The 20162-nt window shown below is 35.1% G+C and overlaps 1 long non-coding RNA gene across 2 annotated transcripts; it reads left to right on the forward strand.

Annotated features, from left to right (window-relative positions):
• The first annotated feature begins 14954 nt into the window (after positions 1–14954).
• LOC133297964 (uncharacterized) lies at positions 14955–18926 on the forward strand. Of its 2 annotated transcripts, none has more exons than XR_009749702.1 (5): positions 14955–15134; positions 15232–15433; positions 15706–15805; positions 15889–17386; positions 18747–18926. It is a non-coding gene; the product is annotated as an uncharacterized LOC133297964 (long non-coding RNA). The 2 variants fall into 2 exon arrangements; XR_009749703.1 differs by having other exon boundaries at positions 15901–17386.
• The last annotated feature ends 1236 nt before the right edge of the window (positions 18927–20162 follow it).

The following is a 20162-nucleotide window of genomic DNA, read 5'->3' on the forward strand; positions in this document are numbered from 1 at the left end:
CATATTGTTTGTCCGTCTTATCATTTTTTTGGATTGTTTATCCAATGTTTGGAAGAACTTAAAATATTGAATTATGAAAAACTAGAATTATTAGTTAGAGCAACTACTAATAGAGAACAGCTGCAATTAGCTCATATGGTTCCGATGCAACCTTTCTTAATCTCAACAATTTGGAAATAAAAAAATTGTGAAAATATGGAGTCTCTTCCGACGTCACCGACACACAGGTTTCTGCTCTTCGCCATCTCGTAATCAGGGAGTGAATGTCCCAATTTTGCATCCTTTCCAAGAGATAACTAATACATCTGTTCAATTTCAAAAAAAAAAAAAAAAAACTAATACATCTGATCTAGGCGTTTAGTTAATAAAATTTGGAGAAAATGAAAGAAGAATGAAAAATGACAATTAAGATACTTTATCATTTTATTTTAGAGTCTAGAACGAGTATTGATTCAAAATGGTTATAATGGATATACAAATTTTATTTAAAATAAAAAACAGGATGGGTTTATAAAAATGTTTAAAAAACCGATTTTTTGTAATCGGTTTAGTTCAATTTCTAATATAGTTTGGATAATTTGGATTTTTTTGCACATCTTTAATTAGAGGAAAATAATTTTTTATTTATGTGCTTAAGAAGAGTTTCTAGATAAAAAAATTTCTTGAATAACACACTTTTACCCTGTGTATTAAATAAATAAAGAGAGTTTACTTTATTTCAATTATTAAAGCTTTAACGGTTTTACAATAAATGAAGATAAATTAACTACATCCACATTCAAAACGATGACGTTTTGAGTTGAAAGATTAAAAAATTATAATAAGAAAAATTATAATAACCCTGAAATAAATTATAATTATAAAAATACCTTGATTTACCTCCAGAATAATATCGTTTTGAGCTCAATTTAAATAACTTATCTACCTTGATAGCAAAAAAACTCATCAGTAAATGTGAGGTTTTGAATCAAACAAAACTTTTAATAATTTCTGTTTTCCATATCAAAAAGTTGAAAAATTAAAAATTAAAAACTAAAATTGTTATCATGGACCATTCTGAAAGTTTGTCAACGATGATAAACTAAACATATACATTTGGAAAAATAGTCTTAGCCCAAATTGAAATCCCTTGCCTAATTTACCAATACATATGATTATGTTTAATAAAAGCCAATTGGCATTTTCCTCAAAATATTTCCTTTAACTATTTATAATTTTTTTTTAAATTAGTTTAATCTGAAACAATGTCGGACTTATTTCTTTCCTGTTATCTCATATTTAATTCTGACTCAAGATGATGGTGATATATCATTTGATAGATGAAAATAGGACATGAGACACATTTTCCATATCTTGCTCATCATCTTGGGTGGTGAATTATAGCAATTGACATGTGATGAAATGAATATATATTTTGTAGATAGACTGTAGTCGCTTTGGAGTTTTGGACAATTTTTTAATGAATATTTTGTTTCGTCAGTTTATAATTTTTATTTTTATTTTCCTTTTATGCAAGACTTGTGTTTTCTTAATCTTTCCTAGAGTTGAAACTTCTTTTAAAATTTATTTTTTCAATTATTTCTTTGAGTTGCAAATGATTCTTGTGAATATAAGCTTTTGTTGTTGAGTGAATTGATTTATTTTAATATTGTTTTTTTCCTTGTATGACTCTAATTAAATCTTACATATTTTTTTTTAAATCATCATTTGAGTTAACCATGGTTAACTTATAATGTTCTTTCAGAATAATCTAATGACTATGACAGTTAGTACCATTCATAAATTGGAACAAACTGTATTATTTATATAAAAAAAAAAAAAGTTAAATGTTAAGGGAAGGGATCCACTTACCACCTATGATGCACGGACACTGACACGACACACGGGACACGACACGACACATCGACACGTTAATTCTAAAAAATGACATATTTCGACACGTTGGGACACATTTTGATATTAAATAATATTTTTAATATATATAATATAATTTATATTTGATACATATAATAGTTCATAATAAGTCATATAACCAATCAAATATTCAAATTTCATAAAAAATATATAAAAAAAATAATTTTTCGTACCAAGTTAATTTTTCATGTCAAATTTCATAACAGAAAAAAATTGATTTATAAATGATTTTTTTTTATTTTTAGTTAATAAAATAAAATTAAGACTAACAAAAAAAATGTGTCGGAGCGTGTCTGAACGTTTGACCAAGTGTCCGGAAAAGTTAACTGCGTGTCAGAAAAACGTGTCGGAGCGTGTCCCAAAATATTGACCGCGTGTCGGACGCGTGTGTCGGAGCGTGACCGTGTCGGACACGTGTCCGACACACACCATTTTTAAAAAAAAATTGTATTGTAGCTTACCACCACTAAAGTATACCACCTATACAACCAATTTGATCACCGTTGGATTAAAATTTTATCTGACTTTTCATGCATGCTTATAGTACTATATAAATTGAAGCCTACAAGTAATTTCAGGTCTGATATTAAAATCAAAATGACTAAATTTAACATAATCAATTCCATAAACATCGTACTTTTTGAAAAACATAATAAGATTGAAACTAAAATAAATCTTTATGTATTTCCTTGCATGTGCGCTTATTATGTCCTCTTTTTTTACAATGTCCGCAAATATTAGTATGCTTTGATGCATCTTCAATCCCGCTACGAATCCTCCGTCCCTATGAGGTGTTCTGGGAGTCCCTTTTCTTCCCTTTCGTTTGCAAAATGCAAGGATCCTTCAAGTTCATCATAGAAGACTCTTCACAATTATCACCCAAGTATTGTAAGTCAGAATTGCCAACACTACTACTCTCCTCAGATATTACTAATTTTTTTGCAGCAATAGAGAGAGAATCAATACCATCACAAATAAACTTAAATGCTTCATTAGACTTATTTGCAAGCTCATCAAGTGTAGAATATCTAGAGCGTAGGTGAAAGCTGCAAAAAAGTCTATCTCCATCAGTAACACACATGTCCTTATCTATGTTTAGTATAACATTTCCTTCCATGCTCCAGCGATGCAAGATGAAGTGTTCAGGGATTTGCTCAATATTTGCAATCAAAAAAATAGCAAGAACATGCCGGCATAGGATTCCCATTAAGTCAAAATAAAGGCAAGAACAATTAGCTTCTTTATTTTCCAAATTCATGTCAACTGTTGCAAAATCATCTCTGTCTTTCTTATTAAAAACTTTGTAGGTAACACACTTACCATCATTTCCAAGTTTTTCCTTAGATAATCGTAAACTTAGAGAAAGCTCTTTACTGAACTTTGAAAAAATTGCACAGGTATACACTTTAGCTGCATGCTCCTCCAATGGCATATTAAATGTCAAAAGTCTTTCTTTATGCTTAGATTCAAAGTCTTCTTTTTTGAATGACTCGTAGCGAGCATCTACTGCTTCATTATATTTCTCCACAAATTCCTTTAATGTTATTCCAGGTGTAACAAATCCATCAAAAAAAGAATTTATACTTTCACTACGCTAAGTAGTGTTCATACCAGCAAAGAAAGTAGATCTATTAAAGATTGGTACCCATGATGATCTAATTGAGTAAAGTACATGAAGCCACTCATTTCCATGAAGACCATATTGAACAATAAGATTTTGCCATCTTTCTTCAAACTCTTGAGTGCTCTTGGAGCTCCATATACAATCATTCAAATGCTTTTTAAATGATGCGTGCTCATGGTATACATGAGATAACTTCTCAGGAAAAATTTTCATGGTCTGCCACAAACAAAATCGATGCTTGGTCTTTGGGAATACTTTGGAGACTGCATTGCTAATCGCCATGTCTTGGAAAATCAACAACATGAGTACGTGTATAGTTGCTAATAAACAAGCATATTTGAAATAATATATGAAACATCAAAATAGAGTGTGTTGACATTGATTGTACCTGGTCAGTAATTATACTAACTGGATGTTTTCCCTTCATTGCTCGTAGCCATTCCTCAAATAGCCATACAAAAGTATCTTCAGTTTCATCTTGTAATAGAGCATATCCGAGTAGCAGTGATTGCATATGATTATTTACACCGACAAAAGGTCCAAATGGCATAGAATACTTATTAGTCCTATATGTCGTGTCAAATGTTATCACATCCTCAAAAAACTCATAGGCATGTCTAGATCTTGCATCAATCCAGAAAAAGCTCACCATACGATCATCACCATCACACTTGATGGAATAAAAAAAATTGGATTCAGTGATTGTTGTTCAATACAATAATGTAGCACGGCTTGTGCATCCCCAACACCATACATACTTTTCCTTATATTTCTCATATGATTATAACAATCTCGACTGTCAAACCCCAAATCATGACTTTGGAAGATGGTGGCTACCTTTCCAATGGGCAAACCCACCTTGTTGAATTCTTCTACCAAACATTTTGCAGCATCAGGCATTTTTTTGTGTGATCTCAGATACGAAACACTTTTTGGAGTGAGCATCTCATGATTATGGTTGTCTATGAAATATGTGATTCTCCACATATTTGTTTTTTATTTATAGCCTTGAGACAAGCTTCACATCCTATACGTGATGATGATGTTCTCTTTGATTTAGCCCGACACAATTTACCCACATTTTCTCCTTTTTTGGGTAATAGATGACCCTCTCTAATACATGTTAGCTTTAGGTAGTCCTGCTTGGATGTTCCTCCCCGGATTCCAAAACCTCTTAGCCTACCAAATGCTGTATATAATTCTACTATATCCTTTTGTTCAGGAAATTCCATTCCAACCTCAATGGAAAGATTAGTGCTCTTTGTCGGTGACAATGGAATGACATTCGACATATTATAAGGGAAATCATTCGATATGTTATCTTCCATTTCATCAAGCATGTCATTTTCCACTCCATCATATTCCATTTCATTCGACATGCAATCATCACTGAAGTTAATCATATCATATGGATCATCTTCCATGTTGACCTTCATTGAAATAACATGTAAATAATAAAGAATAAAAATTATGGGAACATAAAAAAAAGTACAACAATGGATTCTAAATAAATATAAATTAACAAATTCATAATAAAGCACAATATGAAACATAATAAAAAAACACAATATGAGATTCATGGCAATAATAAAGCATAATAAAAAACAAATTCATAGATTACAAAAAAAAAACACAAATTCATTATAAACATATATAATTCTAATTTGTACAGTTCGATTAGAAAGTTTCAATACGATTCTTGTTTGACTCATGAGTACACCACCTAATTACATGTTTCTAAGTTTTATATTACATGTTTCAAATAAAACATGTTTCAGTAACCATTGTAGTGAACCGAGGCCATCAAAGACATTACATGATTCAGCGTACGATTTTTAATTACTTGAAATCGAAACAATAAATCGAGATGGATGATAAAAATGTCACAACTTTACCTTGAACTATGAAAAAAGCGGATTCAGCGGCTGTTGTAAACCCTAGGAAAAAAAAGATCCAATACAGAGACCTAGAGAGAGTTATGAGAGGATGAGAGAAGATGTGAGAGAATGAAAGGTAAAAAATTGGAATTATAAGGATTAATCGTGAGCCATTGGATTTAATTTTAACCCAACGGTGATCAAATTGGTTGTATAGGTGATATACTTTAGTGGTGGTAAGTGGATCCCTCCCCAAATGTTAATGGGGAAGGATATTGTGACAACCAAGTTGTGTTACTACTAAGTGACTACCAATTAATCTCACCGTTAGATCGATTATGTTGATCCAACGATTATATTTATTTCCATCTTTGTATGGTTATGATTTCCCATATTTAAAGGGAAAGCATTAAATATGGGAAATCATAACCATACAAAGGTAAAAATAAATATAAAGTATTAAATTTGAGAAATCATGACCATACAAAGATGAAAATAAATATAACCGTTGCATCATCATAATAAATTTGGATAGGATCCAATCGGATCTCCCCCCTTCAAAATCGGATGTGAAGGTCTACCTTCATCCGGCTTAGTTACACCAAATAAAAATAAAAAAAGTGGTTTCCGCTTTCAAATTCTATAAAACCTAAAATCTAAAATAAAAGGTTTACTCTTTACTCAAGTTATACGTAAAAACAAAGCAACATTTCGTCGCCCCATTTTTCTTTTTGTTTCTGTCGTAATTGAGAAGTGGATAAAAAATTCTTGAGTAGTCTGTCCCCTTTCGAATGTGGAATCCCGTTAAATTGAATTCTTATTATTAATTCTTTTTAATGAAAGGAATATCTTTTTCACGAGGTACGTACCAATAAAAATTAATATTTATTTGTTACTGAATCGACCATAGACCAATTCTTCCTTTTTTCTTGGGAGTATTCAATACACCCATAATTCTGAGCTTCATGTTACTTATCCCAAGAGACATGTCAGATCCAGGACATCCCAATTCAATTGAATGGGATGACAGTTTCTCATCCGAAATCTGTACAAAAAGGATTTCGATCAAATCACACATCGCAGTATACTAGACCTTCTAATTCTTTAAGAGGTTTATCTAAAAGATTCGCGATATAACCAGGAAGACGTTTCAAATACCACACATGGGTTACTGGGCATGCCAGTTTTATATAACCCATTTGGTATCTACGTATCCGAGAATCCGCAAATTCGACTCCGCATTGTTCACAAAATTTTGGATCATCTTTTTTATCTCCAATTACTCTATAATTTCCACAAGCACAAATCCCGCTTTTGATAGGCCCAAAAATTCTTTCACAAAATAATCCATCTTTTTCAGGCTTATTGGTTTTATAATGGAAAGTATAGGGTTTTGTTACTTCGCCAACTATCTCTCCATTAGGTAGGATTTTTTTTGCCCAAGCACTCATTTGTTGGGGAGAAACTGATCCAATTCGGAGTTGTTGATATTTATAGGGATCAATCATAGAATACGAACGCTGATTCAGTCCAATTAAGCTTCCTTCCTATGAATCCGGAAGTTCTTTTCAGACACAAGGAAATGATTCAGGTCCAGAGCCAAGGATCGTAGTTCTCGAACGAGCAATCGAAATGATTCGGGAGCATCCGCAGGTTTAGGTATTGTTCCTCCAATGATCGTAGTCCCAAGTACTTCTTGTCGAGCTTTAATATGATCAGATTTATAAGTAAGCATCTCTTGTAAAATATGAGCAACACCAAATCCTTCGAGGGCCCAAACTTCCATTTCGCCTACCCGTTGTCCTCCTTGCTTGGCCCTCCCTCGAAGGGGTTGTTGCGTAACAAGTGCATAATGTCCACTGGAACGTCCGTGTATTTTATCATCAACTTGGTGAATTAATTTCAAGATATATGGTTTTCCCATTATAACAGGCTGTTCAAAAGGATTCCCCGTTCTTCCATCAAATATTCTACTTTTTCCCGGATATTCGGGCTCAAATATCCATGGATTCGATGTTTGTTTACTAGCTTCATATAATTCAGAAAATACTCCGCTAATCCTAATCCGAGTGAACATTCAAATATCTGCCCTACATTCATTCGTGAAGGTACCCCTAAGGGATTGAAAACCATATCAATGGCTACAACTAAAATGGTAGTAAAACCATTGGAGCATGCAGAGAAGTGATAAAATCTAAAGTGAGATCATCAAACATGGCATCTGGTATACGTAGTGGTTGTAACAAACCAAAGGGTAATTGTGTGGAACTTTTAATTTGTTGACAAACCACACATTCTTTCACAAATTTCTTAACATCCCTTCTCATATTTCTCCAGGTGAAAGAAGTGGACATCCGTAAAAAGGTACGTTGCACACCTGCGTGTCCACCTAAATGGGAACAGTGGGCTTCCATCAATAAAGTCTCCTTTAATGCTGACTATGACCCGAGCATACATTTATCATTCTGAAAAATTATCTCATCCTTGCTGCACAAGGTCTGGTCTTGATTAGTGCCTAACTCCAATTGTTTGTGTAAAGCCAGTAACTCATCATCCACTGTATTTTCTGCTCGAATTTGCTGCCAAATCTCCAAGGTTGGTTCAGAACGTAGGGCATTAATATGGGCAGTATCATCTTCTAAAAATTGCCTGGAAAGGGCATCGACGACCACATTAGAAATACCGGATTTGTATTCAATTGTGAAATTATACCCCATGAGCTTGTAAACATATTTCTGTTGCTCAGGAGTTTGGATTGCTTGCGTGAGGAGCTCTCTAAGGCTTTGGTGATCTGTCATAAGAATGAAATGAGAACCCAGCAAATAATGACGCCATCTCTTAATGGCTTCTGTTACTACATATAACTCACGGACATAGGCAGAAGAGGATGCCTTTCTTGGGCCAAATTGCTTACTGAAGAAGGAAACAGGTTTGCCATTCTGTAATAACACTGCTCCAGCCCCCAAATTGGATGCATCAGACTCAACCACAAACGAAGAGGCAAAATTAGGCAGCTGTAAGATAGGAGTGGATGAAACAGCCTCCTTCAAAGCTGTGAAAGCTTGCATGGCTGCAGGGCTCTAGTTCAACTTGTCACACTTCAGCAACTCAGTGATTGGATGGGCTATCGATGCATATCCATGACAAATCTGCGATAATACCCAGTTAAGCCTAAAAAGGCCCGCAACTGTTTAATTGATTGAGGAACAGGCCAATCAAGCATTGCTGAGATCTTTGTAGGATCAGCCTTCACTCCATTCGATGTCACAACATGTCCCAAATAAGTTATTTCTTCCACACCAAATTCACATTTGCTCAATTTCACAAAAAAAGAATGCTACAGTAAGCATTTCAAGACAATCTCCAAGTGGTGTACATGTTCTGGTAAAGATGGACTATAAATCAAAACATCATAAAAAAAAAACAACAAACCTGCGCAAATAAGGACGAAAAATCTTGTTCATGGAAGCTTGAAAAGTAGCAGGTGCGTTGGTGAGCCCAAATGGCATCACCTTGAACTCATAGTGGCCGTCATGAGTTCGGAATGTAGTTTTATGTATGTCTTATGTCCTCATCCTTATTTGATGATAACCCGAGTGTAGATCAAGCTTCCTAAATATTTTTGCACCAAATAGCTCATCAAGTAGCTCATCTATCGTAGGAATGGGAAAAGCATCCTTGACAGTAACTGCATTCAAGGCACGATAGTCAATGCACATTCTCCAGGATCTATCTTGCTTCCTGACTAAGAGGACCAGGGAAGAAAAGGCATTATGGTTGTTTTGAATCCAACCATTAGACAATAGGTCCGAAATTTGTTTCTCTATTTCCTCCTTCTGGTGGTAGGGATACCTATATGGTTTGACTTTCACAGGCTGCAAATTGTCCACCAAGGTAATAGCATAAGACATCTCTCTAAAATGAGGTAATGATTTGGGAATAGCAAAGACTTGTTGGCAAGCAATCAGGACATTCCACAATACAACAGGTAATTTGCTATTTAATAAACAGAGATCAGTCATGACATCTGAACCCGTGTGTGTCTCTGTTGTCATGGCTAATGAGTTGCAATTTGCATCAGCCAACTGCACAGGTTGCATCTTTCTTCGAGGTTTCACCCCTCTCAGAGTGACCAATTTGTCTCCCCAAGTGAATTCCATCGTTGCCTCCCCATAATTGTGAGTACCTCTCCCTAATGTGACCAGCCATTGCATGCCTAATACCACATTCAAGTCAACCAAGTCAACCACATATAAATCAGTAGTGACACAATGGTCTTGAATCCAGAGTTGGACTTGCATACACTTCTTGTCACAGAGCAAAAATTCACCATTGCCCAAGAATACTCTCATCTTGGTGGCACGCATTATAGGCAATTGGAGTTCTTCCACTAGCTGCCTTCGGATGAAGCTATAGGAACTGCCTGAATAAACTAGTACATGAACCTCTTTTCCCTTGACATCAGCAACCAGAATAAGAGAACGGCTATCCACCTTGCCAGATAAAGAATGTAAGGCAGCATCCACTCGAGAGACATGAGTGTCATCCTGGCCCCAAACAATTTCTTCCTCTTGTTCTGTATCTGAAAGCTCATCATCTACTATCATCAGAAGCATCTTAGACTTGCAACGATGCTTAGAGTTCCATTTCTCGTCACATGTATAACAAATTCCTAAATCCATTTTCTTTTGTAATTCTTCATTTGACAATTTCTTTATGGGCAGAGAAGATTGAGAAGCAGTTAAAGCAAGTGGTGAGGGTGAAATACCTTTCTCTGCTGTTCCTACCGAATTCAGTTTCGGGAAAAATTTCTTGGGTTGATTATTGAAGGAAGATCGTAATTCCACATGGTGGCTATCATAGGAAATTGCCAATTGCATAGCTTCAGATAACGAAGATGGCCAACAGAGTTGAATTTCTCCTTACAATTCAGGTTGTAATCCCGCCATAAAAAACGTCTTTAACAAATCATCACTAACATTTGTTACCTGATTCATCAATCTTTGGAACTCAGCCATGTAAGTTGAAAGGGAACCGGTCTGCATCAATTTGGCAAGTACTCCTCGAATGTCCTTGTAATTGGATGGTCCAAAGCGCTCCTGAACTGCTCGAGAAAGTCGTCCCAAGAACGAAGCGTTCCTCCATTAAACATCCATTGAAACCAATCGACAGCAACTCCTTCCATTCGCAACCCTGCAAGTTCCACCTTCATGTGATCTGGTACCTGTTGAATCTTGAAGAACAACTCTGTCTTGAAGAGCCAAGGTTCGGTTCCTTCCCATTGAATTTGGGAATTTTCGGTTTCACAAATTTCAACACATTCCGATGCGCGACAGTTGTTGAGGAATCCCTTGAGGATTTGGCTCGACAGAACATTTGGGTAAGGTTGTAAGAACTTCTTTAAAACTCCCATGGAACTCTTGCACCCGTGCCTCCATCGCCACCAACAATTGTTCGATCCGCAGATTGTTGTGGTTGTTCTGCTCCCGATATTGCTGAAGTTTGTCGGCTAATTCTTGAATCTTCATGTCTGGAATTCACCAGAATGAAAGCACCAATGGTACAATACAAGTAATGTATCTGAACGACACCAGTAACCAATTTCTTATTTCTCAGATGAATGCTGTCAATTACACATTGTATCTATTTATACCTCTTGCATGTGTGCCATGTATTCCCTTATTTACAATATTATGACATGTGTGTGCCACTTATACAACTTAACTAACTATATGTATCTTATACAATTCACTAAACATCAATATTATTCATCTACTGAGTATAATCCTTCACCTTACTAGGATAACCTCTCACTCTACTCCCACGTCTGTGAGTTCCCTGCTCAGCTCCATGCTCTATAATCGTATCACCTTGCTACATAAAAAGGGAATATACCATAAATTATAGATATACAATATGAGGTTGTTTCCACACACAAAAAAGATATACAAGATGAGGTGATTATAGTCGCTTAAGATAGCTACAAAAAATTCTTATAAATCTTATATCCTTGAAAAGAAACTGATCATTTCAAAGTGAAAAATTAGCATCAGTAGTATGGCTACGTTGTTTCCTAATGATCACTAGGTATAATCAATGTAATCAACTGGACTGAGCATTGTTGTATCCATTGGATATATTAATTGTATAGTCCAATAGTATATTTATATACAAGCTCAATATGTGAAAGCATATTTATTTGGGTCCATATAGGCTGTAGCCTAATAGTTTGCATTATCTTCAAAGTTTTCTACGCTGGAGGTAACACTGTTGAACATTTCAAACTTGATGTCTCTTGATGTAATACTTCAAGCATCTCAAAATCTTTCTCTATCAAACTCATTACCTCCAACAATTGTAAAGCATTAGCTTCGTGTGTCGGATTTAAACGAATACACTGTCTATTCGAAGATCTCATTGAGAGGAACTCATATTTTAAATCACTTTCATGATTCGACGAAAGGATTTTTCAATATCTGAGTTTGAAGATACTGCAGCTGCAACCTTTCGGTCCAGGTCCCAAAGTGGTCATTCGCCTTAAACGGAGATCGGACAAAGGAGATATGACAATCTAAAGTTTTCAGATACATTTTCCTGTGATTTTTAATAATCGAGAAATATTTCGATGAGTTTTCGGTAGAAAAGGTAGTTCATTTTAAGGTTTTTGGGATCTATTTGGGCAAATTCCAACTCTATATAGCGGTTTGACAAAAAATACAGTCTTTGAAGTCCGTGGACTACAAGGTGCACTCTTTCTAACTTTTAGCTCTGATTAAAAATGACTAAACATAGTTCCTATGATATTATAAAGCTGCAATCATTTGATTTTATTGAATTTTATGGTGGGAAATTGCATGTTCAATTTGGAATGAAAGAACATGAAATATTCCATAATGTATTAAATGGTTTTGCATCTACCATTGAAAAATGTGGAGGAATTAAATGGAACAACGATGGAGATTTTTGCAGGGATTACTTGCTAAATTCTCTAAATGTTCATCTAGCTATGACTTGTAGTGAATATAAGACGATGAAAAAGATATGAAATCACTTGAATGCTTAGTTCCAAAAACAATAGGAGCTCTCCAAAACTCTCATAGCAGAAGAATTCTTTGAATTCAAATTTAATACGAATTCAGTTAATTAAACTTGAGAACATAAGGAACAAGCTAAAAGATGATAAATCTGATATGTCTGATGATCCTTTTGTCAGTCTTGTGTTGAGTAAACTACCTGTTGAATGGAGTTCTTTCAAGATTGAAATGCACTGACTGAAAGAATAGAGTGAACTGGATGAATTAAAGAGGTTTATTTATATAGAGGATCAAAACTATTCTCGGAAGAGTTTGGAACAAATAGGACAACAAAAGTTAGTTGCCTACTTAGTTTCATATTTTTCAATAAACATCGGAAGAAGTCCAAGTCACCAAAAGGTGAATCCTCTTTATAGTTAGAGACCAAAAAGACTATCTTCAAAAGAAGAAGAAGGACAAGTACTATAACTTTAGAAAGTGGGATCACTGGGCAGCTTTAACACCCTCCATTGTATGCATCCAAGAGAGTTGTTTGCTAAGCGGAATTAGAGTTCGTTCGTCACAATTTTATGTACTGAAAAATCATTTTGACGTTCCTAATTAAAACACATAGTTAAAATTGGTTTACTTACAAAAATCAGAGTATACTTTCAAAATTCTTAACTTGCTGAAATTATTATTTTCCTGGCAGACGTTGCTGTCTTGCAAAATTCGTATAAAATCCAGTTTACAAAATTCCATTGTAACGTTTACATAATCTGAAAATAGACACGTGGGGCTTCGCGTGCATATAAAATATAAGCGAATCGGAGGTCTGTAGCCCTACTAAATATAACTCGTAAAGTGCTCGTTAAATCTGTTTAGAAAATCAGCATTCAAAAACCTTAGAAATTATTTTCGCAAAACGTTTCAGGAATTTGTTTTCAAAATACTTGCTGATCATAAAAGTCTTAAAAACAGTAATAAAATCATAATTCAACAGTAATCCAAAATACTCAATTTAATACGGTCATCCATCAAATAAACAGCAACATCAATAGTCCATACAGCAGCACATAACAACAAATATCCATATAATCATGTCTTCCAATGCTCTTCCGTCCTCCTGCCATTTTGTAAAAATAGCAGCCCCAAAGGGGTGAGAAAAATCCCAGTAGTGTGGCAACAAAACCAGTAATGCAACAGTAGTAACTAAATACAGAATTACAAAGCAGCCGCATCATCAGTTCAAATCCGTCAAATACTAATCATAATCATATTGCGTATATAACGCCAGAAGTACTGATCATATTGCGTATATAACGCCAGAAGTGTACGTTCATAGCACTACGGTGCACGTATCACTAACAGACACAGTGGATATTCTTGGGTGGCTCCAACAGAAGGATTCCAACTGTGACCTATGCGGACGGAAGCCAAGTGTCCCATACCCTGGTACCGAAGGGATGCCTACATGATGCGTGCTCAAACGTATGCATACTTCTCATAATTATTTTCAGATGTCAACATGAAACTCACGCATGTATGCTATGTCATGGATCACACACGAACATACAGTTAAAAATCATGAATGTGTATGCATGACTAGATAATCATCAAGATACATATATCTCATAGATTCAGATATCAAAATGCTGTATAACAATTATTCTCCACAACAGAATATCCAGCATATCATATCCATGAACATAATACGAATATCATATACAGAATTTAGATCCAAAGCATGAGAGCAACAGTTCACAATCCATGTACTAGCCAGAGTCACAAAAGGTAATACCGCCAGACACTTACCTCGCTTGCCACAAAATAATTTACCAAACAGCAGCGAAATGATCCTCACTCAAGAGTATGCATACCTAAGCAGAAGCATTACAAATCAGAATCGTTTGCCATATTAATTCTTATACGCAGTAACGTTTTCACTCCTTTCTATCCTAAAATCCCAATCGGTTTTGATCAAGTTTTCTTCCCAAATAATATTCTGACTTCATATTAACTTTTTTACCAACGTTTAACAGCGAAAAATCCTAAGGTTTCCAACCCCAAACAGATTCGGTTTTTGTACAGAAAATCCTCAAAGTTTTATTCATATGATTTTTACTTCCCTAATCCCATGGTGCGAAAAGAAAACATATATGTCCCGCTGTCTATTTGATTTAAATAGGGCTTAGTATAGATTAAGGGTCACCAAAACAGAATCGGTTTTCCCAAGCGAAAACATCAAGGATCATTATTTCCAAACTCAACAAATTTATCTACGGAGCGCTACAAGTAGTCTAAGCATACTGTCCATTTTATTTTAATTTGATGTACACTAAATCACAACCAAACAGCCCCACAAATTAATAGAGGCCATCTTCTAGTTATTTTTACGTTTTCACACTACAAAAAAATATGTTATTCGTGGAGGTTATTTTGTGGAGGTTTATAAAACCCCCAACAATTATGTATATAGTGGCATTTTCAGAGGACGCCACATTTTATTTCCATCTTTTTAAAGTTTTTATAATTTTCTAGCACGTTCTGACCTCCACACTATTTGTATTCTCAAAGTTTTTAAATTTTTTTCCATTATAACTTTTTTTAACGGATAATAAAATTCCCAAGTTTCAAAGAACGAATGGTTACATCCTCTCTGCTTCTTCACACGATGCCTCCTCCTCCCTCGCTTTCTACTCCAAAGTAACCTTAACAAGCTCACACACTCTCTCGTTCATTCTTGCCTCTGTTATCTTCGTTTTGATCTTTTCTTTGTTTTTGCGAATTTGTTGCTTTGAAGGTTCAATTCCGATTCCAACGATCAGGTTCTAGAGAGAAGCAGTAGTTAGAGTTTCAGAGAGAGCTCTGTTTCCAGCACTTCCAATAAGTCTTCCTCTTCCTCACTCACAAACAAAGACGGTGATTCATCGGAGGATGATGAGATCAGATCACGAAGCGTATCGTTCTCTGCAGTCGCTCGTTACCATCAGATGAAGTTCAAGGTTCCTTCTATATATCTTCTCGTGGATTCTCTTTTATAATTTGTTCTTCTTCATTATCTGGAATAATTTGTGGAAGGCTACGAGGCGTGTTGAATCTCAGATGTTGTATGAGATTGAATTAAGAATTGATATAGAACTGGTAATTTTAGCTGTGCCTTCCCCTATGTGTTTTTTTTGCTTGTGAACGTGACTTGATTTTGGGTATTTTCTTCAATTTTTATGAAACTTTAATCAATAATATGTTCTCTGTTTTATTTGGTCATGACTCGTAGATTGTTGCTCTGATCCAATACTTTAACTTCTGACTTTGATGCAAATGCTGCATTCTTCTGCAACACTCTTTCTTACCTATGATGATGGGTTGTATGAAAGGTTTGTTATTATTATTATTATTATTATTATTATTATTATTATTATTATTATTGTAGTGACATTATTATTATTGTGGTAATGAGGTGGTAGTGCAGATGGGGAAAGCACCATGTTTTGATAAACATGGAGTGAGGAGGGCAGCTTGGACTCCTGAAGAAGATGAAGCATTGGTTGAGTACATTAAGAAGCATGGCCATGGAGGTTAGCGTACACTCCCCAAGCAAGCAGGTGCAAGTTCCTATCCCCTTTCATTCTTGTTCTTTTTCTTCTACGCATCTGTATTATGCTTGTTTTCTTTCTTAGTTTTGAGCTTTTGGAACTTTTGAAGGTAGGGGAAAATAGGGCTTACGGTAGAAAATCTTGGTAGGTGTCTTTTATTTTGATATTGCTTTGCTGCTGTAATGTCTGATCAATTTTGTTGGCTCTCCTGCATTTCCACTTTCCACCTCTCCAACACTCATCATGATTGGGCTGTAATTACAACATCATGGGGACACATACATCAATTGTTGAGTGCTAACTGCTAGGTACTAAGTTCTAATGCATAAAAGAGACTTTCAATTTCAATCATGAATTGATTGCTAATAAATATAACTGATGCATTCTGTGGTAGTATAGGTATTTTAGTAGGGGTTAGTATTAGTTTAGCAATAACTCACTTCATTCCCATCTTAGCAAAAACAAGTTCGCATTGGAAAGATTTTCCTTGACCTTTGCCTCCCCAGATACCACGGATGCGAGGAACCTGTAAAAATAATGAAACATGTTAAATGTGTTTCCCTATTTTATAAAAGTCTTAGGATAGTATGTGTGGGAATCGTATAACTAATTACATGCCTTGATGTTGGGCAGGGACATGAAGTTCTTAGTGATGTGAACAACGAGCTTGTCCATAAAACTGATTGTTTTACAATCATTTGTTCACATAATTAATAAGTGGATTCTGTTTTACAATATGCATCTATTAAAGCCCTCACTTTATTGATTATAAATTATTAACAGGCCTTTTCAGTATCAATAGCATCAAAATTATGGTCATAAGGTTAAAGGAGGGTGGCTGCTCTTCCTCTTTGGTTTTATTCTAACACCAAAATTTAACTTATATAAATTAGGTCTGCAACTATTTACCAAATTCCTCAACTACTCCAGCCAAATTCCATATTAACCTCCCCTATGTTGGATTCCTTTTTTTATTAATAGTATTTGATTCTTTTTGGACTCTGCATTACCTACGAGGGACATATATCTCTATTGGCAGACAGATACATCATGACCAATTCCATTCAGGTATTCCATGCCTTGTCCATTTAATTGGTTCAGTTTGGATTGTTATATTCATGGGTCAATTTGACAGATGAACATCCTTCCTTACCATGATGGGTAAGTTTAGCCCATTCTGATTTAATTTTTGAGATAATTTTAATTTAATTTATTTGATTATTTATGGTTCATATAAATAGGTGGTGGGCCCCTTCAAAATTTGACCCTGTGAAGTCACCTATGCTTTTCTTCAAGGCAGGCCAGCCGGTGATCCCTCCATTACTACCAGATCGAGGCCTGGATATGGTTTTGGAGCACATGGTAATTTCTTTGCATTCTATTCCTCTTCAATGTTAGGAACTAGGAACTGATGTAATCTATAGCTCTTAAGTTAACTTGATTGAGTATGAAACAATTACCAATTACAAGTATTGTGTTAATTGACCCTATAGTTTTTTGCTTCTGCTGAGTTTTGTACATTTAGTTCTATAATTATTTTTCCCGGCAATGTATAAAAGTAAAAACAAAAACAAAAGAACATGCTCATTTTTTGTTGGAGAAGGTGAGGTGAGATGCTTATGACAATTAGAGATCGAGTTTGTTCTCAATTGTTTGTTGGAGAAGGTGCTTTCCTCATTGTTGAAAGGAAAAGAAGATGCTCATTTTTTTGGTTTTGGAGGGGGGGGGGGGTCCCTAGTTCTATAAAAAAATAAAACTATTGTTGCCATCGATTCTCTCGTGATTACATGGCTGCTATGATCTTGAATGTCAACCTCATTTAGCCTCCATCTGGTCTTTTTACGAAAGGACAGGCATGAGCACAAACATCTCTTGTTGATACTTGATTAAAGTATATAACTTTACTTCAAAAAACATGTATAAATGACCTCTTTATTGAAAAAGATCTATAGTTGACCTCTTTATATGATAGATAAAGGAAATTAGCACTGAGAATATAGATTGGTCAACATGCTCTTCCCTTTTCAATTGATTTTCAATTGATACATCTGTATTTGGGAACTATCTCGAGTATTAGCAGAATATTTATAAGTATCTCCTCGTTTTTTTCTTTTTTTTGTTTCCTAGCCCCTTTTTTACCCTTGTGCGATGGATGAGAAAATTTTGGACTTTGATTTACCCGTGAAAATAAGATGTGAAGATCCTGGATGCGAAAGTTGTTAAGTAGAAGAGAAAAAATTAAAATAAATAAATAAATAAAATTTGATTTGATTTTCTGAGATTAATAGATTTTTATTGCTTTTGTTATTAATTTGTTTAATGAAAGATCATATTTTAGAAACCAAAGGAATTAATAGCGTAAAAGAGAATTGTTTATTGGGAATTTATGTTTGACATGATAAAGCTATTGAATTCCTAATTTGCATTCTATTCACTTCCAAGCTATTGATTGAATTAAGAGAACCGGTTATTTTAATGGAGTTATGTATAAGCTGGATTGTTTGAGCAGGGGTGCTGGTTTAGGATATCTTCATTTTGAGAGTTATACTGCATTGGCACCTAAAATTTGTATGCTTTCTATGTTTGAACAAAATCGTTGTTTGTTCTCACGACTCAGTATTTCCTGCATGTATGCTCCTTTTTTGTAAAATTATCAAGTTCTTCTGATCTGTATGGTTAGATTGTGAACGAATTGCTTATTTTTTTATTTTTTTGCAATCAGGTTCATTTACACCTTTCTTGGCCTTGGAGTTACGTTCTGTGTGATCACTTGTTCCGGTCACATTGCTGCTGAAACTGCTAATGGTTGTTGCCTGTATGGATAATTTGTTTGGATAATTTGTTTGGTTTTCGAAATAAATTATTGTTGATGAGATTCATTTTGGGATAAGTAAATTTTAAGTGTGGCTTGAATTTTTTTCAAATAATAAATAAATTTATACTTGAGAAGGTTGTCTTTTATTATTCAAATAAAATCATTTCTCGTAGCTCATTTTTTATTTTTTTTTAAATATAATAAACAAATTGTGGAGGTCTATGTCCTCCAGGAAGTGATAAATGTTGTGGAGGTCTATGAGTGACAGAAAGTCAAATATATTGTGGAGGTTACTAAATCCCCACAAATAATACAACATTTGTGGGGGTCTTAAATCTCCAAAAAGTGTAATATTTGTGGGGGTCTCGAACCTCCAGAAAATACTTCAACAAATTGTGGCCCTGCACAAAAACCCCCCACAAACTATGTTGTGGCGAAGGCAGAACTGGGGGTTTGGGTGAATGCCACAAATGTATTTTGTGGGGGTCAAAGACCTCCATAATATGAAAATATGACCCCCACAAAATGCTTGAATTTTTGTAGTGTCAAGTTAAGTCCCAAAAGGTTTAATATGGAAGAATCAACAAGAGATAAGAAGAGAAGACTAGCTTCCTAAACATGCTTGGCAAAATCGGACAGAGGAGAGGAAGAGGGGGTTCGAAATCTGCGTTTACCTCTTGCAACACACGAAGGAACACGAGCTGGCCAAGGAGCAACACCTAAACTTTCTAAGCTCCAAGAAACAACAAGTTCAGTCCTTCTAGTTGGTGACGCGTGCGCACAAAAAGAGAATGAAGGATTTACTTGAGTCAAAACCTACATGCAAGGTGACATCTCCATCAAACCAATGTGGTAGAGGAAGACAATGAAGATGAAATTTCCTATACCTTCTTATAAGGTGAGCTTCAGCCGAATGGGAAGAAAGGAGGTGAATGCTTGATGGTAGTTGTTCTCTATAAGTCCACGGCTTGAAGAAGTGAGGGTGAGGTACACTTCCTTTAATAGGGCTGGCGGTGTAGAGAGAATGAAAGGAAGAGGAGTTTGTGTATCATATTTCTGGAGGAAATGACCAGCAAACTATCTAGGGTATCTCCTCTTAAGCGCACAACAATAAAGTGAGGGAGATGATTTATGGTGATTAACTTTCTTTCTTTCTTTTACGGTTCCAGGAAATGTGAAGGGATATGGAGGAATGGATTTCTTCTTCAAGAGAGGCAATTGGCCGTGACATGGGTAGAATGATTAAGGTGTCTTCTTAAGCCTAGGTGTCGCACATGCAGCAAGGTGGAGGAGGTCTTGTTTGACACATAATACACATGCATA

Source organism: Gastrolobium bilobum, unplaced genomic scaffold (genome assembly GCF_033153095.1).
Source record: "Gastrolobium bilobum isolate Gb01-03AN ecotype WA unplaced genomic scaffold, APGP_CSIRO_Gbil_v1 utg15686, whole genome shotgun sequence".
In the NCBI taxonomy this organism is placed as follows: Eukaryota; Viridiplantae; Streptophyta; class Magnoliopsida; order Fabales; family Fabaceae; genus Gastrolobium; species Gastrolobium bilobum.